General features: G+C 36.6%; 1 protein-coding gene across 1 annotated transcript in view; it reads right to left on the minus strand.

The window, feature by feature from the left end:
* The window catches only part of Lrrc4c (leucine rich repeat containing 4C), a 213,611-nt gene extending 190,049 nt beyond the window's left edge, over positions 1-23,562 (minus strand). The window contains exon 1 of the mRNA XM_008848552.3: positions 23,516-23,562. The gene's annotated coding sequence lies outside the window, so the exon portion shown is untranslated. The remainder of the gene's footprint in view (positions 1-23,515) is intronic.
* Positions 23,563-26,090: the final 2,528 nt, after the last annotated feature.

Consider the following 26,090-nt stretch of genomic DNA (forward strand, 5'->3'; position numbering starts at 1 on the left):
CTGCTCGACCATTGTTGGCTTCTCTTGGAAGCATGGAGGAAATGAGTCCTCCGTGTTGACCCTCCTCTTTATAGACTGGACACTGGCTCAAGTCCATCTGGTGGGGTCTCCTCGGCTTCCTTGATCAAGAGGCCAGATGACCCACCACCGTTACAGGACATTTTGCGAGATGCTCATAGTCGCTGGGAACTAATCGACCTAGGAGGGCAAGGAGCAAAAAGCATCCTTTGTGTCCCTCTGACCCAATTAGTATAGATCTCAAGGTATGTCTGTTAAACATCCAAGAAGGTTAGTTCCACCATTCTGGCATTTTTAATTACTGTGTGTCTTGCAGATAAATCTTGGGTAATGACCAGTTGGTCTCAAATATTTGAGACAGGGTCTCATGTAGTCCAAGCTGGCCGCAAGCTGAGGAGAACTTTGAAATTTTGATCCACTGGGCTTACAGGTTTATAGTGCACATGGTTTTCTGTAATACTGGGGATCAACCCAGGGATTCAGGTACAATAGACAAGCAATTTGTCAGCTGAGCTAAAATTTCACTCCCATCATTTTTATTTTACCTAGTATTTTCATTCCTATGTTTAGCAAGGTGTTAGTTACAATCACTAAAATTTTAAAATGAAGGAAAAAGGCTACCATCAAGCACGATTTCATCAGAAAAAAAAGACATAGCTTCAGATCAGTTGATGCATAATAAGTATCCCATGTCCTGTTAGCTAGAAGAAACAAAAACTTGTTTTTTTTTCTCATAAGTCAGAAGGCAAGTCAGGAGTGGTTTTAACAGCCCTTCTAATTTTTGCAAGATTCTTTGTATGAATCAAATCTGTTAACTTTGCATTGGACAATGCAAATCAGTTCATAAAAGAATGGGGCCTGTCATTCCATCTACAATGTCTAAACATGATAAAGCCACACAGTAGAAGAGAGTGAAGAATTAGAGAGATTGCTGCAATTAACCACAACCTCTACTCATTACAAGCACCAGGCTTCCTTGGTGATCACTGGAATGTGCAGGAAAGACAAATTCCCAAGTCAGGAGTCATTCGATGGGCCGTGTGTTCCAACAGATGTCTATTAATCGCCTGTTGTGTGCCAGATATTATGGGAGGTATCACTAACTCCTCTGAGACCCTATTTCCTGATGACATCTGTTGATATTGGTCAGAAATGTCTCCTCTATCTCCTGGCCCTTTGTCCACAGACCTCACTCTCTGGTTCTTCTATAGACTCTTTGTGGGCTAATGTTTCTTCTTGCCTATTCTCCTTGCGCTAAAGCAGTAGTTATCCTGGGAAAGAAAACCAAGCGAGAAGTCTAAACAAAGGAATTATAAAGGGAAAAAATTTGTTCTATATGTAACAACAACAAAATCTCCAAACCAGAAAACGTAGGTGTAATGCATAGGATAAAAAAAAAAAATCCACATGTTAAATACATAATAGCTTCAGACATAGCTAAACTGGATGGGCAAATAAATACATACAAGAATAGTAAATTTGATGATTAACCTGTTGCTTTAATACTCATGGAGCTCTCCATTGTTCACCACAGTGTCTGACTCATTGCCTCTTAATACATTTTGATTGAGTTGGTAAATGAACTGTCCACTTGGCTGAATGAGAAAAATGAATAGATAGTAGATACACAACTACAAAAAAATGATGATTTAGGGGGCTGGAGAGATGATTCACTTAGTGACATGCCTTGCTGCACAAGCATGGGAGACCGAGTTTTAGTCTCCATCACCTAAAAAATCAAAAAATCCAGGCACAGAGGAGTGCACCTGCAATCACGTAGCAGTGAGGAGGCAGAGCTGCTGGCTGGCCATTCTGACAAAGTCAGTGAGTGCCAGATTCGAGGACAGACCCTATCTCAAAAAACAAGGTAGAGAACAAGTGAACCACAGGGGGTGTCTTCCTCTGCACATGTGCATTCACACACATACACATGCCTTCACACACACTCACACACACAGAAATACTGATATTAAAGAGGTGAAGAACTGGGGACCAGGGAGAAGGATATTAGGTAACTCTTGGTGAGGCAGTCCAGGAGTACTTCACAAGTAGAAAAACTAATGTTGTAAAGTCCCCCTAAATGTGAATATGCACATAATGGTTACTGTCATGTGCATTTTTCAGTCAGCAAACAGATAAGATGTGTTCTTTTTAAAAAAGGCACACAAAACTAGCAGACTTCAAACTGAACTCCCTCGTATGCACAGGGAAGGAAGACCCCATCAGTTGTTAGAAGACAGGTAGAGATCCCGAGGCTCCAGATGGTGAAAGTAGTTTTATTATATTCTTCCTAGAAAGTCACATGTTACAAAGGAGGTGGGAAGGAAGGGCATTAGTGAAGAGGTGCCCCTCATGGGAGGATTCTTTCTTTTGCAAACTACGCTAGACACCATGACAAATTGTAGGAGCCATCTGAAGTTAGAAGAAGAAAAATCAAAGAAACCACTGTAGGACAATTTGGTAGTCAATTCGAAATTAACTTAGATCGGATTAAACTGTAGGAATTTTTAAAAAACGGTGACCCAGCCCTTATACAATACAATCTCCTTTCTCAAATGTTCTAAGGGAGATGGTATTTGTAAGTAGATACTTGATAGTGGAATCATTGCACTGGGAAGAAATTGCCCAGAAAGGTATCTTTAAGACTCCAGCAGGAATTAGTAGATGGTGTGAATCCAGTTGTGTAATTTGGGAAGACAGCTGCATTTTATCCAGCTAAATCAGCACTTGATGCTAAACAACTCCTTCCCAGTGTCACTTTTTATTCATCATTAGCCCCATGGTGCAGATTCAGGAAATGATAGCTTCCTCTTCTTCACAACATTACCATTGTGCTTTCAGGAAATGAAATTCATAGATTCCACAATTCAGTTCTGTTCACATTAAAGATTCTTTAGCAGATCTGTGATCTGATTCTGGGCTTCCAGTCAATTTAGTAGCACATGATTCAAATAATGTTAAAATATCTGCATTTTAATACCTAGATTTCTATTGGGAAAACTTTTCTGTTTATGTATGTGTGTGTGCTATGCATATAAATGCACATGTTTGTGTGCGCTAGTTATGTGCCATAATTGTGTGTGTAGGCCAGATGTCAACATCATGTGCCATATTCAATCACTTTCCACTGCACTAAGTGTGTCTGTGTGTTTACATATGTGTGTATGTGTGTCTCTGTGCATTTTGTGTACATGTGTGTTTGTGTGTTTGTATCTGTGTCTGTGTGTATGTGTATGTCTGTGAGTTTTGTGTGCATGTGTATGTCTCTGTGTGTTTGTATCTGTGTCTGTGTGTGTGTCTGTGTGGATGTGTGTGTGTGTCTGTATATCTTCTATGTATATGTTTGGAAGAAGTGGGTAGGTGCGTTTCAGTGCATGCTCTGGGAGGTTAAAGGAGGAGGATTTTGAGTGTTCTGTTTGCTCTTGAATTCTCAGTGAATCTAGAGCTAGCCTGGAGGTCAGGATGCTCCAGAGATCATTTTTTCTCTGCCTCCACAATGCTGGGATTACAGGTGTGCACTGCAGCTGGAGTTTGAAAGTGGGTTCTGGAGGATCAAACTCAGGAACTTATGTTTGCATAGCTAATTTTACTGAGGCAACTCCCCAGCTCCCTTAATGTGAAAAGCATTTTTAAGAGGAAAAACGTCTTGAACATGATGTAAATTTTGCTTTAAAATAATCTATTATATTGACACTGAAGATGACAATAACTTTGTTATGCGAGTAGACTGATATTATAAATAAGCCTTGTTATGAATACAAAGAAATAAAAGATTCAAAAAACAACTTCACAGAATTTTTGAGTCTATCAGCAATTGTTCTTTTTATAGGCTCAATGGAAGATAAATATCCTTTAAAAGGTAAGGACGCTGAAGTATGCCCTGGAGTTGAATCCCTTTGCACAGAGTGCAAACTGGGTAAATGTTTGATTGTGTGTTTGATACTTTATTGTGATTTTCCATTGATAATCTTCTAGATAGAATTTTTGATGGACATTTTTAGTTTTTTTTCAATAAAAAATCATACTTTCATTGGGATAATATTTATAACACATTGCAATTCTTATTAGTGATGCTATATTTTGCTATCACTTTTGATGATTTTAGTAGAAATATTTAAAAATGACACAGGAGTTTCTTGTTTCTTCAGTCCCAAGCTTTGTGTATTTTATACTTATATTTTGCCTATAAAATTATGAAGTTGGAATAAATAAAGAATATTTGAAGATCACCTTCCTTTTGCATGAAATTTCATTTCTAAAGCCTCAAATTTAGGTGTTTCTCTTCTCCATGAGGAAGGATGTTGAATAGAAATTGCACATAGGAACAATAGTTTAATCCAGTACAGTCTGGTCTATCTATTTTATTGGACAAATATTTGTTGCCTATGAATTTTGGTAAACTATATTGTGACTGTGAAGAATATTAATAATTTTATCACCTCCCAGAGACTTTTGTATCTTGAATGGGCTGTGCATATTCAGATTGGGAGTAAGGTTGATCCAAGGAAACAAGCATGACTCCAAGCCAAGAGCAGCAAGCTTGGAAGTTGATAAACCAGACTTCAAACTGGACAAACATTCAGTGTTTGCATATAAAAGATTCTAAGACACAGTGGTGGAGCCTTGGGAGAATTTGTGAGAAAAGGAAATGAGGCCGTATGTAACAGCCAGGTCAAGGAGGCTTGCATTTTTTTATCATTTGAAGCAGTTTGCATGAAAAGTAAAAGACTTAACTGAAGGGTATTAAATTATGGAGTGATGTTGAAAGTTTGGGGTTTTGAAAAGCCATTCCAAGTGGGCATTGTTCAGATGAATTTGAATAGAGGAACACATGAACCAAGAAAAGAATGAGAAAAGGATGAAGGTTATGAGGATCCAGGCAAAGGTTTGGCCTGGAGGTGAGGAGGTGGGTATAGACAATTCCAATTGTTACACTCTATGACACACTGTTAATTCACATATTTAATACTTGTACACATGTGTACAGACACATGGACAATTTTATTTAGATACTACATTATTATTCTCATTTAATACAATGAAGTGCCTCATAAAATAATTTTTCCTGGACTGGTACTGCTTGGAAGGTGGCAATTCTCCTGCCATATAAGTTGTTCAAGGACAGAGCACCTAGTCACTGCTGAATCTTCAAGGTAGATTTATATTCCCTTATCTACTGTAGCAGAATAGGAGGAGCAAGGTTGATGTGGTGGGACCATTCTATTGGCCAGCCTTTAATGCAAAAATTTAGTTGGTAATTAATTCTTTCCTATGTTTATATAATCAAAAGTTTCATTTTATTCTTACGTTTATTCAGTTTTGTGTTAAAATGCAAAACAGCAAATTTGAAGCACTGTCTGAAGCAGTCTGTATCTATTCATTTCAATGACACGGGAGGTATTACAGTCTGTGGTTCACTTGACTGATGGCCTTTGATGGCCTTTTGCACTCAAATTTTAGGCTTTCATTGGGATATTTCTGCCTAGAGACATGCTTTCATGTAGGTGAACAGAACAGCATGACTGACGTTATTCAACCTTTCACAAAACATGTCAGTTATCTCCGTCTAAGACTGTAGAAAATGGTCCCCAAGTTACTAAGTGCAGCATTTTTGGAAAAAAATCAAATTCTAAAGCAAAACTGATGACATCTTACAAACACTTGCTCAAACGTTCCTTTCACAGCAAGATTCAACATTGGCAAAATGTTAACCAAAGTGCCAGCATCACTCACCCAAATCAACTTCAGGAACCCTTCCACATGGACCTACAAGTCCAGGTCAAACCACTTTCCATGTGTCATTGTGGGCCCCTGGGGGTCCCTGCATATCCCTGACCCTGATCCCAGTGGTCCTGCTTTTTTTTTTTTTTTTTTTTTTTTTTTCCCTGAAAAGGAGAACACAGTAAAGTTATCAAATCAGAGGACAATAGCTCTTGTGGATGTGAACTGTCAGACAGATCAAGGAAAATTACAGGAAATGTTCACAAAGCGGTGGAGGAAAAAACAAACACCAGATGAATCTATAGAGAAACTTCAGTAAAGGGACTGGTGAGCCATGAGTGTATGATGACTTGGGGAAAGGATCCAAGAGTCACTTCACGTGCTGCTGACAAGCAGTGCAATTTAAACTAAGAAACCAGTCATAGAAGGGTGCCTCTAAGTGCCTGTGCAGTCAAATGCCACAGATTTCAAATGGAAATGACATGAATTAATTTCCTGAGAAGAACAAAAAGAAAAGAAGAAGTCAGAAGAAAAGCAGTTCCTTGTAACAAAATATGCAGATCAGTGACACCCGCTGATTGATTGAAGTGTCAAGAACCGTACCTTTCAGATATAAATGAAGCCACTGAAAGAGTTTGGGGGTTCTTTTGCTCATTTTCACATGAAATATTAGCTGATAAAGTCAAGGTAAAATTAGTTTTTCTTGGTATCTTTAACTTCTTCTCTATACTCAGATCTGTCTTTTGGGACAATAGTCCCTTGCAGAACAGAATAAGATTCATTCAAAGGTATCACAGCGTACCAGGAATGAAATTAAAATTTCTTATATTGATTTACAAAAATCATTCTTTGACTGGCTTCAATCTCCCCTCAGCCTTTCTTTAACCTTTACCCCACATCACCTGATCCTGCACTTTGGCCATTGCAATCACTCCTGTTCCCAAATATAGAGCCTTGCACATATTCTGCTCTCTGCTCTTCAGGAACAGTTGTTTCAGATCTTCTAAGAGAGGCCATTATGACCAAGCAATTTCAGTAGCCATCCAGGGTCTGACTACCTCACTAGGTTTAATTTTCTGTAGAGCACTTATCTAAAGTCTTCGGTGCATCTAGATAGTTGTTTACTTGCCTTTGTTGGTTGTGTTGTCCACAGAAGCATGAACCCTGACTTTCTTGATAATGACTCCATTCCTAGAATGGAACTCAGCACAAAGCAGGTGCTGAATTCAAAAACTTGGAAGAATGACTATAATGGTAAAAGATAGAGCTCAAAGCCGGTGGTGCAATATTGATAAAGGTTAACACAGGTGTCTAAGAAAGATGCATGCTGTTCCTTTAGAAACCATTATCTGATTACCCATTAGTCTTAAATAAATAGTAGATATGTCCCTAGTCTTATTTAGATCTCACCAAATGGAAACGTGACAAAGTACAGAAGAGCACATATTTCTAACTTCTAATTCTACATATATAGTTCTGGATAAAAGCTTAGATCTTATGTCCAACACCTGGGTTGAACACATGCTATATTAATTGTTGCCAGTGCTATTGAGTTATTTAGCTTCTCTAACCCTCAAAGACCTTACCAATAATCAGAAGCATCTGTCCCAGAGAGCTACAAGGATTAACATGAAATAGTTCACGTGCATTTGTTAGCATAGTTGCTGACATCTGATTAGCACTCTGGGTTATTAAAATATGCTATGTCAAGTTGTCAGTGACTGAGGGTTCGCTCCTGACCTGGGTATGTCTTGGCTCTTCTTGTGTCGAAACAGCAAATGTGACAAAAATAATTTAAAAAAACAAGGACGACTATGCCAGAACCTTGCCTTGTGTTCTTTGTTCAATTCCTCCTCGACTTCTCTTGCTATCTCATTTAGGCAGACATCCAGACTAGATAGCAAAGTTATATTTATCTATATAAATATGAAGCAAAATGAATGTTAAAGTTGTTTTAGGAAGTACATTAGGGAAGATGTCATTTTGCTCTTATCTTTTCTCTCAAAATTTGGGTATTGTATCTTTATAAAGGTCAGCATTTTCCTCTCTCCAAGTGTCAAAAAAAATCTCTGAATGTGCTGTGACCTTGAACTGATTGCTTTTCCTTTCCTGGTCTAATTTTCTCTGCTTTAGGTAAGCATAGTAATTCCTGAAACAGCATCTGCTTGCATCATGGCATGTTCAAAACAGGGTCCAGCCCTCTACACTCACACATTCATTCAATTTCCACCTTCTCTAGTTATCCTATGGGCAACATTTTTTGCAGAAGTCCACTCTATCTGGTTCCATTCCAATTCCACTAGGACCTGAAATCTCTGTCCCTAGTCACAGTGGGTCTTAAAGTCTTTCATCCCCTCCTCCTTCAACTGGAACTCATAGTTGGTTCATAGCTGAAGGTACCAGGTATCTTACAAAGCAGCAAGCACATCCATGAAGTGATTGTTTTGTGTCAGACACTGTGCAAAATACTTCCACACCTTGTCCTATACAGGCCCAGTGTTTCCTGTGCTTATCTTTAGAGAATAGAATTAGTTACTTGATTTTATCCACTTTCATTACATTTTATAGCATGAACTTAGCCTATTTTCCACTTAATGATTTTGGACAAGAGACTTCAATTGTCTCATATGTCAAATAAGAAAAAATAAAAGTAGCATAATCCCATAAGGTTGTGCATTTCTTCTTTTGAGGGAGGAGGGAGTAAATATGGATCCAAGGTCTATAGCCATGCTAGAATCACATTCTACCACTGAACAACACAATCAACCCATCGGGATTTTAATTTTTTTTTATTTTTTGTACTGTGGCACAGTTGGTGTTTTAGTTGAGATAAATTTTGTTGTTGAGGTTTGAATCCCTATGTATTGTAGGATGCTCAGCAGCAATGTTGGCCGTTGCCCAGCAGATGGCAGTAGCACCTCTCATTGCCCCGCCCCCACTTGGACCTCCATATTGGTGATCAAAATGTTACAGGCATTGCTTATTCTGCCCCCACCCCCAACCTCCATTGGGAACTTCTAGGATATTGGAATGAATAACTGAGATACTTTTATACTCTGGGCATCAATTGACTCTCTCTAAGCTCGCTAAGGAACTGGATGCTCCCTGACCACCAGTATTAACTAGAGGACTCCCAGCTTATAAATCCAAGTTCTTCCTATTGAAGTATTCTTCTATCCCATTTCCGCCTTGCAAAGACCAATTCATCCTTCATAAATATCTTCCTATAGGATGTTTAACATAATTATTTCTAATTTCATATTTTTCCTTCTAAATACTTAAAAAAGCATTGCTTTTGTACCTCGGTCATGAACTTTATAGTACTACACTATTCAGCTTTTGGGTAGTTATATCATCCCTCTTGAGAATACTAAAACGCCGAGAACCAGTTATTTTGCTTTCTAATTTTTTATCCCTGATAGAAGTAAATACATTTCTGGCATGTATTAACCTCTCATCAAATATTTGTTCAGTTAAAATTAGGACACAAAGGAAATAAATGATTTATGATAAGACAATGCCTACAAATGTTAAAGTGGTCTACAACAGTTAGACAACAGAAACTGAAATTGTGTAGAGATGCTTGTGGAAATGGATAATTGAGCCAATGGTTGTTCATTGTTTAAACTATTCATTCAAGTGCCTTGGTTTTGTTTCTCTTTGCACATGTAGGCACAGCTGAGGATGAATTATAGTTGTCATTTAGAAAGTATTAACCGATTTGCCTACTGATAGAATCTGAATTCTTGTGATAGAAGCAGAATTTATCCAATAAAGGAGGTACAAACGAATCTATGTTGTTGCTTTTATTAACCAAGAAGGACCAAGGAAGCAACTTTCTGTGCAGAATGATGCAAATGCAATAGAATATTTTTTTTTCAATTTTTCCTTATAGTCTTGTAAAATGATCAACCTCTTTGGACATATGTTTTTGCTGTGATAAGTGAAATTCCTGGCATTTAAAAGTTGTGATCTAGATGAGTTTATACACAAGCACTGTTCCATGAAGCAGTCCTGGTAAAGTGGAATCCACAAGCTCCAGGATATTAATACCAGATAGAATGTCAGTTTGAATAATGGCTTCCCAAAGATGTCCACAGTTAAACCCAGGATCCTGTGAGCATGTCACCTAATAAAAGGGACTTTGAAGTGTCACTAAACTGAATTGTGAGATGAAGAGATTGTTCTGGATTTTAGAGTATCCAGTGTAATGACCAGAGTCCTTCTGAGAGCTAGGTGGGGTGACCAATAACCTAGCTTGTAAATCAATATAACTAGCTGTGAGAAGGTGAATAATTCATACAGCAAACCAGAAAACCATCCAACAAGCAAAGTATCCTGAAGGACTAAAAGAGATTAGGCTCCTACCTTCAGTCTGCTAAGGTTGCTAAAGTGATAGAACATAAGCTTGCAACTACTAGATGATATTATTGTCACTTTATAGGAAAGTCTGCTTAAAAAAATATAGCAATGAAGGCAACAGAGCTGTGAGACTGAGTGACAGAGTTCATATGCTAGCCAACAGTTCAGCTTCCATACTGATCTAGCCTTGCCTGAACCTATTGTACCCCAATATCATCTTGTTATATGTGCCAATGAATGTGCTTGTATAATTATGTACACATTCACACCTAGTACATATATGTATGTGTGATTCATTCATGAAATAATTTGGTTGGATTTTGTTATATCAAAACAAAAAAGGTTACTGCACATGTGAAAGTGTATGGCATAGAACAGGTAATATATAAATATTTTTGTCTTTTTGATATATAAATGGTTATGGTACAAAGCTCAAGTAATACAGATGTTCATTAGTCAAAATACGAATTATTCAAAATTACAGAACAGGAAATAATCACTGTCAATATACAAGAATCTTTTTAAAAATTCTATTTATTATTTTTATTTTATGTGTATGTATGTATTGCCTGCATGTGGGTAAGTGCAAGTGTCGTGCAATGCCCACAGAGGTCAGAAGAGGCTGTCAGATCCTCCAGGACTGGAGTTATGACAGTTGTTAGCTGCCATATGGGTGCTGGGATTCGAACCTGGGTCTTCTGCAAGAACAATCAGTGTTCTTAACTGCTGAGCCATCTGTCCAGCCCCTATACAAGAATGTTTTAATTCCTCCTGAATGCAAGATGTAACAAGCAGGAGAATTTGGAGTTTTTTAGAATTTGTAGTTTGTTTGGTTGGTGTGTTGTTTAGATTTTTTAGTGATAGGATATACCAGTAACCCCAGCTGACCTAGAACTTTCCAGGCTGGCCTCAGTTTCAGAGAGATCCATCTGTCTCTGCCTCCCAAGTACTGTGATTAAAGGCAAGCATCACTACAACTAGTGAGAATGAAGTTTTTAAACTTGACCTTTAAGAATGAATGGAAGGAGGTCTGACAGGCAAAGAGAAGGTAACGTATCAATGTATATGAACAACTGACTTATTTTCTTTTTTCTCTAAGTGTTAGAGATTATTATCCTGGGCTTTATGAATGCCAGACAAGAACTCAATCACTGAGCTATATCCTCATTACTGGTAAATCAGTTTTGGACAAAGGTACAAAGCTAATTCATTTAATAAAGGTAGCCTTTTCAATGAAAGGTATTAAGACATGAGCTTGTAACTATGACCTTTGGTTCATACTATTTTCTGTACATGAAAATTAATTCAAAATGTAGCAAAGATCTACCTTTTAATGTAAAGTTATAAAAATACTAGAAGAAAACATACAAGAAAAATCTTTGTTAGTGTGACTTTAGAAGATTTTTATTCCAACAGTTGGCCACTAACAGCTCTGGTACCCTCTCCACTAATAACTATTCTGGATGCAGCTTACGCTATGCTGCATTTAATTATGCTATGCTGAGCCTTTCTGTAAGGGAGTTGCATGTTAGTTACTCTACTGATCTAAGACTGTGGTATGGCCCGTTTGACACTAATTGCAGTTTCCATGAAGGCCTTGCCCTATCCGGTGGATATCTACAGCTCTGAGTGGCTCCAACTTTGGAAATTTCAGTGGAGACAGTTGCACACCACTCTTATCTGGGTTAAACAGACACCATAGTGAAAACAGCAGGTGCGTAACTCTGGCAGCAAAAGACTGTTGATTATAGAGTACAAAAAGTAGAGTTCAAACGATGAACTGTTGCTCATTTATTTTAAGGTCATTATGAGCTGTAAAAACCTAACACTGAGCATTAGGTGGGAGAGTTATCACCAATTATCTCTGACATATCTCTGAAGTCATTATTCATTGTCTCAGACAGTAGATCCTAATTTCTACGTAGATGGCTGAATAGTCTTGTTAAATGGTCATAACATAGTTTTATATCCTGAGCACAGGTTTTCAATCTTTATGATACAGATAGAATGAGATTTTTTCAAATTTCTAAGTTTTGCCTTTACTTATAGGGTTAGGTGGTGCACGCCTGTAGTCCCAGCACTTGGGAGGCAGAGGCAGATGGATCTCTGTGGGTTCAAGGCCAGCCTGGTCTACATAGTGAGTTCCAGGACAGCTGGGGCTACAGGGAGATCCTGCTTCAAAAAGAACAACAACAAAAAAAAAAATCCACCTTAAATTCTTTGGCTTGCATTGTATTAAAGTTGTTAGGCAGAAGCAAGATCTTTTATGGCTTCCTCAGCCAAACATCTAATTTCATCTCTCTTGAGTTTCACTTTTCATAAAACACTGGAAGTATGATTCAGCCTGTTCCCTTTCCACTTTAAAATACAGATGGTTTTTCCTCATCTGCATTTGAATCCCTGATACAGTGGCCTTCATTATATATATTTTAAACATTTTTGTTTAGATTTTGGACAGGGTCTCCCACACTCTAAGATGACCTGAAGTTCCTTACAGATCCTAGATGATCTGAAACTTCTGATCCTCTTGCCTCCACCTCCCAGGTACTGGGATTATAGGCATGTGGCACACTACATTCAATTTATGTGGTGTTGGGGATTGAACATAGGACTTCCTGCATGCTAGGTGAGCACTCTTACCAACTGAGCTACATCCTCAGCAATTTTGTCCATAGTGAGTTAGGAATTCTTTATGAAGACTCAAGTGTTCTTTAGAGCTTACCTCCTCTCTTTCTGAATCTTTCCTGAATTGCCATTCACAATACATTCACAGTAATAAAGACTTTCTACAAAACACTTCAAAACTCTGATTCCATGTTTTAGGTATTACTTACCTCAATGCTTTTATCCCCACAAACAATTGTACAAGCAAAGTAAGAATTTAAGAGATTTCCTGTCTTTTAATTTCTGCAAACTGGGAAGCCTAAAATCAATTTACCAGCAATGGTGTGTGGTGAAACCTTGTTTCTGTTCCAGATCTAGTGTCCTGTTGCTCCCTGTCACATGGTAGAAGTCAGAAATGAGAATTTTTGAGTGCCTTTTATACCAATGCATGACAGTTCTGCCCTGTCATGTACTCATCATCTTTTCCAAAGTCTTGCTTTTAATAATAATAACTTTGGAGTTATGGTTTCAACACATGGATTTGAGGGAACATGAAAATCAAACCATAGCGAAACCTTAGTAAACATCGAAAGACTGCATGGAGATCTGAATGTAGTAAGCACTTCCATGTGCCTGGTGCATAGAGAATACAAAACATGAATAAGGTAGGAATAATGTGCATCTGCAAATCATAAAGTCAGACCTCCCACTCCAATCCTAACTCTGACACTTAATAGCAGAGTAACCTTGTAAAAGATTTTTTCCCTTGCTTAGCTTCCTCATAACATAAGACGAGAATTAAAATAAAACCAATTTCCAAGTGTTATTTTTCAAGTTAAATACATGGAATTTGGTATAAGCAATATATTTACCACATGCCAACTGATAGAGTTAATGTGAACAATATATGTTTTGTTGATATAAATCAATATACAACATAATTCAGTCATTTGTATGTAAATTCAGTATTTCTGTTAGTGTGTTATCAGGTGCCCTATCATCACCACAGTGTCATTTGAGAATATGTTTGCCTTGAAAATTGTCTGTTCCCATTAGTGGTCCTTCTCCAAGTCCTTAGTCTGCCCTTAGCAACAACTAACCTATTTTACATTTTTATAGACATCATCATTCTAGGTTTAAACTTATATGGGTCTATATTCATACTGCATTCATACTCAGCATTTAATAGAAAATGACTTATACAACATGTAGTCTTTCACACCTTGCTTCTTTCATTCAGCATAATGTTTTTAAGGTTCATCTGTGCTGTAGTACCTATCAGTACTGTGTTAGTTTTCTGCCAAATAATATTGTATCTTATGGATATGCCATATTTTATTTAAGTCATTAGTGAAGGATAGAATACTTTTCAGTGGTAAGAATGGAGAAAGAAGGAGCAACAGTGAGGCCTTAATGATGCCCACATTCCCAAGAGCAGTAAGGAGGTGTTTGACTACAGAAGGATAAAGTTAATTGAGAAAGGATTCTGAAAAATGAATTATGAAGAAGATTTCTCTGTTTCCCAAAGGCTGGCTCTTCCTAGAGTCAGGAATAACACAGAACTCATTCTCTATGGTGGCAACTTAGTGCAGGTGAGCATCCTGTTTTCTTATTGTCCCAGTGAGATTACAGAGTCCTTATTCTCTGTGAAGAGCCATGTTCCTTCATTCATCCCCTCCATCCCTTCCATCCCCATTCTTTCCCCACATAACCACTGTGAGGTTCATATTTTACTAATAGTAAAATAATTTATAAATGGAAATATTTTTAAAGCACAACAGTCCTTCAGTAGTACAGTGTAATAGAGGGATCTAAAGACAATTTTAGGCAAATATGAATTTTTTAGGAATTGATAGGTAATTATGGAATAGGTAAGACCTCAAAGGGCTGTTGTAGTTAACTGAAAAGGGGGCATAACAGACTTTTATTGTTTTGTGAATCAAATCACCTGCTCCAACTTACAGGACATCATTATACATCAATTATCCCACTTGGTTACAAAACCTAAAATGAGGGTTATAACATGTCATCAGGGTGTATATGAGTTGAATGATGTAATTTTCAGTTGTATTTATTAAAGAACCAAGAATATATATTATTGATAGCAACCTAACATATGCTTAATGTGCATATAGTATACTACATAGCAGGCAATGTATTAAACTCTCTATAAAGAATTTAAGAGAAAGGCTCGGTATGATAGCACATGCCTTCAATCCCAGCACTCAGGAGGCAGAGGCAGGTATATATCTATGAGTGTGAGCACAATCTGGTCTATGTAGTGAGTTCTAGGCTAGCCAGAACTATATAGTGAGATCCTGTCTCAATAAGTAAATAAATAAACAAATAAATAAATAAATAACCAAATAAATAAATAAATAAATAAACAAATAAATAAACAGAAAAGGTGGGGATCTGGGAGTTGGTTCAATGGATAATAAGTCTGACACAATAACATGAGGATCTGAGTTCAGATATTCAGTACTATCTAATGCTGTAGCATAGGCCTATTATCCCAACACTTGGCAGAGGGTGGGTGGCAAAGTCCTTGGGCTCACTGGCCAACCAATCTAACTGAAATGGTGGGATCCAGGTTTAGTGAGAGACCCTGTCTCGAAAGTTAAAGTGGGAGGGGCTGGAGAGATAGCTCAGCAGTTATTAACACTGACTGCCTTTGCAGAGGACCCGTGTTCTATTCCCAGCACCCACATGGTAGCTAACAATTATCAGTAACTCCAGTTCTAGGGGATCTGATGCCCTCTTCTGACCTCTGTGGGAACTGCATGACACCAGTGTGCTTACACACACGCAGGCAAAACACTCATACAACTTATAGGACATCTTCACACATCAAAATAAAAATGATTAATAAATATTTTTAAAAATTAAAGTGGAAAGCCATAGAGGAAGACACCTGGTGTTGAACACAGGCCTCCACATGTTTCACACACAATAATAGTAATAAATAATAGCTCACAGAGTTAAAATCTTAAACCAGTTTGATCTAAAGCCAAAGTCTTAAAAAGAGAATTTTGTTGGCTTTTGTTTAGCACCATTCAGTATTAGGATTATATATTAACTCAGATCCAAAGACTTGAAGTTCTAAAGAAGGAGCCAGGTGTGTGTGTGGGGGGGGGGGGCATGTTGACAGGGGGAAGTGATTTCTTTATTAAGGTTCCATTTACAAATATTTTAACAAACATAGGCATTATTTCTGAATTGGATCTTCCGTTGAGCTGTCCACCTGAGCTGGGTCTTAACTGAATTGAGTCTTTAAAAATACTCAATAGAGATGCCTCAGATTCTTCATATCAGCGTCTTTGAATAAAAGCAGGAAACGTCTCCACGTTCTGCGCCACCATATTTTATCCTGCCATTATTTTTTTCAAAAGTTTTCAAAAATCACCTCATCCATGAAATCTTCTGTGATCGAGGCAGAAACCACCCAGACATTCTGTTAATATCTTCAGTGTGATTGATATTTCTCTCCTGCAGTGTGGCGAGATAGCATATGTGTATATGTGGGCAAGCTTATATATCTTTATGTTAATGTGCATCTGCTCCTCTCGTCGCTATCATCTCCAATTAAGATATTAAACTCCCAGAGTTTGGCCTCACTTCCCTCCACAGAAAAGAGCATTTTTTTTTTTTTCACCCAGTGACCCCAGTGCGTAGTGCTGTGGCCTAATGGTCGATAAACATGCATTGAACACATGAGTAAGTGCTTAATGGTAATGATGAGAACCTTGAAGGAAAATCACTCCTCACACATGCAGAGAAAGATCATATATAATGGGAAATAGCTTGCCTCCTCGAGTGTCTTATTTTTAAGCAGTCTCAATTTAAACATGCCTGAGAATGGCTGACACTTAGCAGGTGACTTTTATCTAACCCCTCTTTTTCTAAATAGTTACCACTTTCCAAACACATCATGCTTAAAGTGTGATATTTTTCCTCAAAACAATGCTGCATTATTTCGTATGTCTTCTCCTTTAACGCTATGGAATTCTTTTATGTCTTCCTATTTATCATGGGCCTATTTCTTGTGCTACAGGCAAAAGAAGAAAACTGACAAGGTACAGGGAGTCTTAAGTTGACAACCTTCCCTATTTTGGTATTAAAAAAGTATAAAAAAACTGAAATTCTGCATCATGTGAGATACATTTGGTTACACTTGATATCAGTTTTTGGGAGTATTTCTTTTATATTAATCAGCAACAAGCAATGTGTGGTGGTGCATGTTTTTAATCTCAGCACTCAGCAGGGAAAAGAGGAAGATCGGGGTTTTAAGGTTATTTTAACTGCATAGTGAGTTTGAAGCCAGCCAAGGCTACATAATTCTCAAAAAAGCAAACTAATTAGAAAAAACATAAACCAACTAAAAAAAGTCATTGCAAATATATTATGCTATTTTCTCTGTTCAGAAAATTTGAACCATATTGCACAAGTTTTATTATTTTTTTATTCTATTTATTTATTTATTTTGTCTTTTTGAGACAGGGTCTCCCTGTAGTCTCAGATGGCTTTGGACTCACAAGGATCTGCCTGCCCCTGCCTCCCAAGTGCTGGGACTAAAGGCGTGCACCATGCAATATTGCTTTTACATGCTTTTTATTTGAATAATCTTGAAAAAATAAGTGAGCCGGCTGTTGCCTCCCTAACTGCCTTTGTTTTTGAAATTAAAGTGAAAGCAATCTTTGATTCAATTATTGGACTTATATAAAGAGGCTGAATTGCAGTGATGTGCATAGAAAGAACCCCTCCATCTCTGTAATCTGTCAGTCTTTTACATAATTGCAGGGATAATCTAGATTTTATGAACAGAACAGATATACTCAAAGCCTCTTCAAAGAGGGATTCCCAACTTTCTATGGCCCTAGCAGAGATCGGCAATAATATAAAATGAAATTCGGTTTTAAGGGAATCCAGCAACATGGGGCTGCTCTCTTCTTAGTTTTAAGTTTCAAAGGACTCCATTTATAACTCAGGAATAGTAACATCTCCATTAATGTACGGTAACGGTTTTTTCTATGTTCTTGGAAAAGGTAAAGGATCAGCATCTATAGAAAAAGGATCACACTCAAATAAATACATATAAAACATTTCTTGCTTATCATTTTCCCCCTAGTTCATTTACCTGCTTGTCCACTTAATTCCTGTTTTAAAATGAAAAAGCAAACAAACAGAATATGAGCCAGGCAAGATGGTTTACACCTTTAATCTCAGGACTTGGGATGTAAAGGTGAGCAGATCTCTGGGAGGTTGAAGGCAGTCTGAGCTACATAGCAAATTCCAGGCCAGCTGGGAATACAGGGTCTCAAAATAAATAAGAAATAAAAATAAAATAAACAAAAAATATAAAAGAAATCTTTAATACAATAAGTAATGCATTTTCTACACATACAAATGCACATTACATATAGTTTATAAAATGTGTGAAATCATTGCATATTTTATCATGTATATTTCTTACATCACAACATTAAAATGACTAGTATATTTCAATGTAATCCTATATGTGTTCAGAGTCACAAAACAAGTATGTATAGTTTTTAAAAATATTGTTTGTATTATTTTTTTAAATTTTTTATTGAATTTCTCTGTATCTCATACATGACATCTTAATCATCTTTATACCATCTACCCCATTGGCACTCTCCCATAGCCCCCAACCACTGGATTTCATGCATTCTGTCATTTATGTTAAGGCCTATCATATCAAGTTAGTGTCCACTGATGTCCTTCAGTACATGTTCATTCACATGCAATATTTTATTTATTGTTTTATTTTATGTGTATGAGTGTATTGCCTGCATATGTTGTAAGTGCACCTGTTTTATGCAGTGCCTGAAGAGGCCAGAAGTGGGTGTTAATTCCCTGAAACTGGAGTAAAAGATGGTTGTGAGCCACCATGTGGGCGCTGGGAATTGAACCTGTGTCCTCTGCAAGAGCAGCCAGTGCTCTTAACCACTGAGCTGTCTCTCCAGCCCCATGAATGGTGTTTTGATATTTTGTTATACCCATAGACTAGATTATAAATGGTTCTCATTTTCAGATTGAATTTTTATTACATATTACAACTTTTTATAATGCAGTTCAATGCTTATCCATTCACATGCAAATTCATTTTCACTTGTTTGTCCACTGTTATACTTTTTCCTTCTGTTTTTTATTTTTTTTATTCCTTGAATATTACCTAGGGAGTTGGACATGCCAAGCATGCCCTGTACCGTAGCACTGTCCAGTGGTATCTTTAAGGTAAACCTTTGAACAGGAAAAGCTCAAGGACAGGCCTTTTTTGATACACTAGCATTTTTAGTCTCCATAAGAGTTACATCCAATTACACTCCCAACAGAAGTCTATAAAAATATTCTTTCTATATAACTCTCCCTACTACTGGGTGTTTTGACACTGTTTTTAATTTAAAGAGCAAGGAGGAAGCATCCCATAGGACAGGAGAGCTCCCTGAGTATGGCTTTATTAGACTTACGATGAAAGATTAGTTAACTATGGTGTGAGTCATGGGAATGTGGGCATGTTTGCTGTATTACCAAGAACTCTATGAATCAGATCTAATAACTATTTCAATGACTACCAGTACAGCCACATTTCAGAGATAACCCAAACTAGAAAAAAAACTGTATTATTTTTATCAAAAACAATTCCCAAGGATATGATTATGGCAAATATCCTTTTAGCTCTTTCAGATTGAGACCATAATATTGTTCCATTTGATCTTAACTCATTTAGACACCATGGAATCTAATACAGAGATGCTTCCCAAACCAAGCAGACCTTTATTTGTTTTTAAATAAAATTGTCAATCATAAAGTAACAGCTAATGCAACATACTCAATCAAGTACATGTCTGTTTTTGTGTAAGAACCAGGAACCTGACAAGGCTACTTGGAACATTGCAGGTTCTGATCTGTTGGCCCGTTCACTTAGCCACCTTTCAGAGCATAATAATCCCCAGTCCTTCTATTAGTAAGGAGAATAAATTGCTATAATGAAAATGCCAATTCCTGTTTGCCAGCATTGAAAACGGGTCAAAAACCTGCATGCTAATGCCTGTGGATCCCAGACAAGTAGTAGTTCTTCAAATAGGTGGTTATATTTTCTAATATCTTTTGGATTTTAATTAGTGTTTGCAAAAGTCTCTTGAAATATTTTTTCTGAATATTCAAACATCCCTTTAGAACCTATTTTGTATTTATTTTGCTAAGTGATTCTAACTGTGAGCAGAAGTATTATAAATCTTGGGGCTGGAGAGATAGCTCAGTGGCTTAGAGCACTAGATGCTCTTGCAGAGGATTGGGGTGTGGTTCCTAGCACCTTCCTGGTGGCTAATAACTGTCCATAACTCCAGCTCCAAGGGATACAATGTCCTCCCTGATGTACTGCATGCATGTGGTACTCTTACATACATGCAGGAAAACCACTAGTACACACATAAATAAATAAATTTTAAAAAAGAAATCTCATAAAGGTTACAGAAAAATTGAATTTACAATGCCCCATCATTATATGATTTTATTATGCTATGATTTTTTGGTGTCCAAAAATTTAATAACTTTCAACTTTCATTATTTAGAGTTGGTCTGTTAGGGGTAAATACATCATTTACCTAATTTGTTGGGTTTAAAATTATTGTCTTCATTTTATATTATGACAAAAGACTGACATATAGACTATCAAACCAAGATGCTAGGCCGAGGGCTCAGTCAGTAAAGTGCTTTAGGATTTGAATTCTGATCCACAGCACCCATGGGAAAAGCCAAATGGACTCCTGCAGCTCATTGGTCAGCCATGTCTATCTGAACTGATGAGCTCCATATTCAGTGAGAGACCTTGTCTCAAAATAAGGTGGAGACCGATTGAGCAGGGCACCACTTGCTGAACTCTGGTTTCCACACTTATGTGCACACATGTGCATACATCCACATGAACACATATAAACACATGCGTCAACATACACAGAAAAAGCTAACAAACTGTAAGGATAACAGAGAAAACAGAGCAGTTCATTTCAAATTAGATAGGTACACATATGCATCAATAGTCACTCTATTGATTCAATTATGTATCCAGGTAATACTTACTACTTATTGTCCGTCACAGTATGTGTATATCTGCTTGCACTTCATTAGAGAAATGCTTGGATCTTAATATTAGAGTCCATGATGTGAAATGTCATTAGTATCTTTCTGAAAGAGAATGCTTGATGGATGTAGACCAGGTTTTATATTTACAGGTTTTAGGTTGCATTCTTCAGGGGAATCTTAGTCACTGTATTTTACTGTTGTTCATATTTCTTTCAACATAATAGTTTTCATTTTCTGGGTCTTAGATATTTTCCCTTATCTAATGAGTTGTGCTTTTCCAGAATCTACCTGTGACTAGATATTTGGACTGACAACCTTGAAACATGAGTTTTGGGACAAAAATATAAAGCTGATAGCAGATAACATGTTTTCTCTAATTTATTCCTCAAACAATAGTGAACATTCCAAGTATTTGCAATGCGTTCACCTGGGTCCATACTTCCTGACTCCAAAATGGTTGTTTCTTCTACAGAAGCACCAAATTGTCTTTGGTCCACTGTGCATAACCTTGCCTGTGATCATTCTCTCAAAAGTTATGTTTACCTTTCCTCTTTCATGGTTTGATTAGTCCGAACATGATTTTAGTCAGTCATTTATAAAATGACAAAATGATGTTGTTTGGGGTTAAATGTAGCTAACAGTGTATTATAAATTGAAAGTATTTCCAATTCCTACTCCAAATGGATAGGAGAAATCAAGCTTCTCATATATATATATGAGGAGTTCACATGTATACACACACACACATACACACACATCAGGAGTTCACATTCCCTGAATGAGCAGAGGCCTGTAACAGGAGTGGCAGCATCTTTTTAGATGGAACACAAGACAGAATTGGATCTCACAAGACAGAGTTGGATCTTTACATTTTTATTCATACTGTAGGCATATGGAATTGCTTGAAGATGGATATATTTTGGTGCCAAATTTAAAGTGTTGATCAATTTAATAGATCCTTGATACTTTTGAAAGATATATGTGAGAAACCTTTGCTAATAATCAATTTCCCAAAACCACCAGAACCATACTTTTTGTATAATACTTATATATATATAATATATTAAACATGTTTGTTACATATGTTTACATGTAATATACTATATGTACTATATATGCCACACAGTGTTAAGAAGACAGATCCCGTGTCCTGACATGGCTCTTTCTTGTTTCTGATAAGTAATTCTTCCTCATAATTGACATCTACATTGGAATAGTAACTACAAATATTTGCCCTTCTCTAATGAATAGACATGCAGTCCAATACAATGGATATGTGACCTCTGGTCCAATTAAGAGGATTCACCACAATTTGATACAATCAAATGCCAAAATGAACAAAACTTGTTCTTGAATGTTACTGAATATCAGAAGAAGAAACACAAATATGAAATAAATGAGTGGCTTTGTTGTCACTGAAAGTAAAATCCAAACACATAAATGACTTGTTAAACTAGACTCACAAATTCCCATTGAGCCAGGCATGTTGAGGAATTAGCTAAAGTCACTTACTGTCATGATAAACTTATACAAACTCTTCATATAATAATTTAATAGTATATTACAAAAATAAAAAAAAAATCTTCCAATGGTGCTTTAGCTTTTATGAAATAAATAATACCACAAATGGTTGTAGACTGCTGGATTACCATCAACTTTGTGATAATGTAGACTACCTGCTCATCATGATGCTGAAAAAACATCATTTTTATCAAGAAGGTGGTAAAGACCTGGGCCAAGATCTGGCTTGCTTCTTAGAGGAGGGGACTTCTCAGTGCTCCTGTTACCTCTATAACCCAGGAGAATTCATCTCACTGTGTTCCTAGGTGATGGAATTCATGATGTAATCACTAAAGAGCCCTTCCTGTTTGTGTCATGACTCTCTGAATCACCAGAGATGACAGAGTAGTATTTGTTCCCCAATTTATTGTCTTCCAAGTGAAGATAACTCTTTTGCAGTATTGCCTTGGCTTTTCTTCTCTCTTGGTCAGGACAGGTGCTTCTTTGACTGGTGATCTTTGGGGCAAGAGTTTGTCATTTACAGTTTGCAGAGGTTTGAATAAGAATGTACCCTATAGGCTCCAAGTATTTGGACATTTTGTCCCCAATCAGTGACACTGTTTTGAGAGATCTTAGAAGGTTTGGCTATGCTGGAGGAAACATGTCACTGGGGGCAGGCTTAGCGAGTTCTTAAGCCTGGCGGGATCTCGAGTTGCTCTCTTGCTTCCTGTGCCTGCTTGAAGATGTGAGAGCTTCACTTCTGTTCTTCTCCTCCAGCCACCTCTGCCACCATACCTCCCACCCAAATGGACTCTTGCCCTTTGGAATCATAAGCTCAAATAAATTCTTCCTTCTATAAGTTGCTTTGGTCAGTGTTTCTCTCACAGCAACAGAAAAGTAACTAATACACAGTTTAATCCATTGCCGTCTCCTTGATCTTGGCAGTGAGCTGATCACAAGTAGATGCATGGATCTCTGCTTCTTCACAGTGTGGTTTTTAGGGAGACTACTAGCCACCCTACCTTTAAGTTAGGAGGTCTTTTTCCTAGAGGCTGAAGCAGCATTCCCAAATATTAAGTATGTAAGCTAATGAAAGCATTAATTGACTATTTTTTATTCTTTAGGATTATTGACTTTGCTTTGTTCTTAACCAGTGCCATAAGCTCAGAAGTCCCAAGAAGAAACATGAGTTTTAGTAACTTACCTTAAAGTGTACTCAGCAGACCCTTATCCTCCTGAGGAAATCCAAAGAAGTTAAATAAATGTTCTGGATTCTTGGAGATGTTTCTTCATACCTGGAGGGAGATAATACAGAAATCTATTTTCAAATCACACTATGCAAATAAGGGCAAATTTAGGGTTAGATGTGCCTGCCTGTGGTGTTGACCCAATATAATTTTATAATTGGAAATGTCAGCTATATCATTTGTGTGTATGTGTGTGTGCACATGTGCACACATGTATGCATGATGTGACAAAGAAAAAGCATAAAGATGGGCAAAATCAGGCAACTGTGCATATATTTACACATAATTATGTATATAGAACATGTATTTACCCATCTTTGAATTCGTTAGTTGTTCATTTCTTTCTCAATATTCAGTGTGTTTTGTTGTTGAAATGTGTCATATGAATTTTAGTGGGGAAGCTTTATTTGTAAAAAGAGCATTCATGCATAAATTTAAAAGATATGTTTTGCTCTTTCTTCTTGACTTTGGCTATAATTATCGGTTTGTTTGAACTCTAATAGAGAAACAGACTTCAAACACCGTAGAAAATTAGGGCTGTGGCTCTAATTCAGTGGAAGAGTGCTTGCCTCACATGAATGGAGTTGTAGGTTCAATTCACAATACTCCCAAGCAAATAGACACTAAAAATGCACATTATGATTATAATTTCTCAATCTGATATAGGAACAGAGAGAGTAGACAAAATCACTGGACTGAACCTTACAACTGGCTTCAATTTTAACTCTACCATAACTAGCCAAGAAATTCTGAAATATTCAAACTTAAGTGAATCTTAATGCTCTCAATTTATAAAACTTGAGAGCATTGAAGTACAAATTGCTACTATATAGCTGGAGATACCACTCAATTGGTAGAGTGCTTGCCTAGCATTCAGGAATCCCTGGCTGGGTTGATCCCCAGCTCTTAGTAAACTGTTGGAGCTGGGGCACTTCAGTAATCCCAACACTTGGGAGGCAGAATTAGGAGTATTAGAAATTTAAAGTCATCCTTGGCTACATAACATAATGGAAGTGAGCTTGGGAACATGAGACCCTGTCTCAAAAACGTATCCTTCTAAAAACATATTTTGATATAGTAGGTAGAATAGTTAGGAATAATTTTAGTGCAAAACCTTCACATTTACATAAAGACTGAAATTTTATACACCAAATTATTGACTTCTTTCTCTGATAATTGATTAGCCAGTTAAAGATAAATAATACCAAGATACTTATAATCAGTTCATATGAGATTCACCTACTGATTGAAAAAACATCAATAGACTACCTGATGTAATTTAGCAAAATTTGATCTTTTTTTAATTCACAAAAGTTAAAATAATCCTGTGGGGCCTGATAATAAGTGGTTCAGTTCTCTAACCAGCTCTCCGGCTATTGAGGGAAAAATCACTGAAATTCTAAAGAGATCAGAAAAAACCACAACAGAATTTCTAAAATAGTTTACTGAATTGGCATGTTATCATATTTTTCCTCTCACTGATCTTCCAAGGAAAAATATTTCTGGATAAAATATTCATATCTAATTGGTGTTTTATATGTACTTCTCTTCTCCCAAACAGTAAAATTTCCTAAATTTAAGAACTGAATGATACCCTGATATCCCAAGGATGGTTTTCAAACTGATCTATCAGATTTGTTTCCTGATATTATTAAAACAAAAAAATAATAATTTAAATCTATGTCTTTGAGTCTGGACTCTCTACATCATTTAAAGATAAGCCCCATAACTACTCTGAAAATTTTTTTTTTTGTAATTTTTATTTGATAGCAATTTTCCTAAGAAGTAATAAGATTAAATTTCAAATAAGGACATTGTGCTTGAAAAATAAGTGAAAAAGATAATCTGTGCTATAATGTATATTTGATATTCCATTATTTTGTTCTCTGAAGAGCAGATTGATGACTTTACACAAGGGAAGCATGTGTTTATTCTTTTTTTTAAAAATTTTTTAAAATGATTTATTTAATAACAACATACTTAGAAGAAGCATATCATTACAACACAATTGACATATTCAATAACAGTTTCCTGAGGTAGGATGCATCTCTTTCAAAATTGGCTGTAAATTTTTAGGTTTACAGTTAATTATTACAGTTATACAATATTGTACTCAGTATAAACCCTATAAGACATAAATTAAATGATGTTTTAACCTTTAAAAAAGTTCTCCATTTCATTATTAAAATACACAGTTCATATAGGAAAATTCTTTTTCAATGCAATTGACATTGGATGTTTGCACATGCATTTCTAATCTCTAAATATCTGATTATTACTAGTCACAGTTGGTTACTTTCTGAGCTTCTAGGCATCTGAGCATGGATATAAAGTCATCAGGTAGATTTCAATGGTAATGTTTTTCACATCTACTAATTTTTTTTTTCATTACATCATTAACATATTCAATAACAATTTCCAGAGCAAAGATGCTTCTCTTTCAAAATTAGCTGTAAATTTTGAGGTTCACAGTTAAATTAATACAGTTATACAATATTGAACTCAGCATAACCCTTATAAGACCACTTGAAG

This window comes from Nannospalax galili, unplaced genomic scaffold, assembly GCF_000622305.1.
Source record: "Nannospalax galili isolate Female #2095 unplaced genomic scaffold, S.galili_v1.0 scaffold203, whole genome shotgun sequence".
Lineage (NCBI taxonomy): Eukaryota > Metazoa > Chordata > Mammalia > Rodentia > Spalacidae > Nannospalax > Nannospalax galili.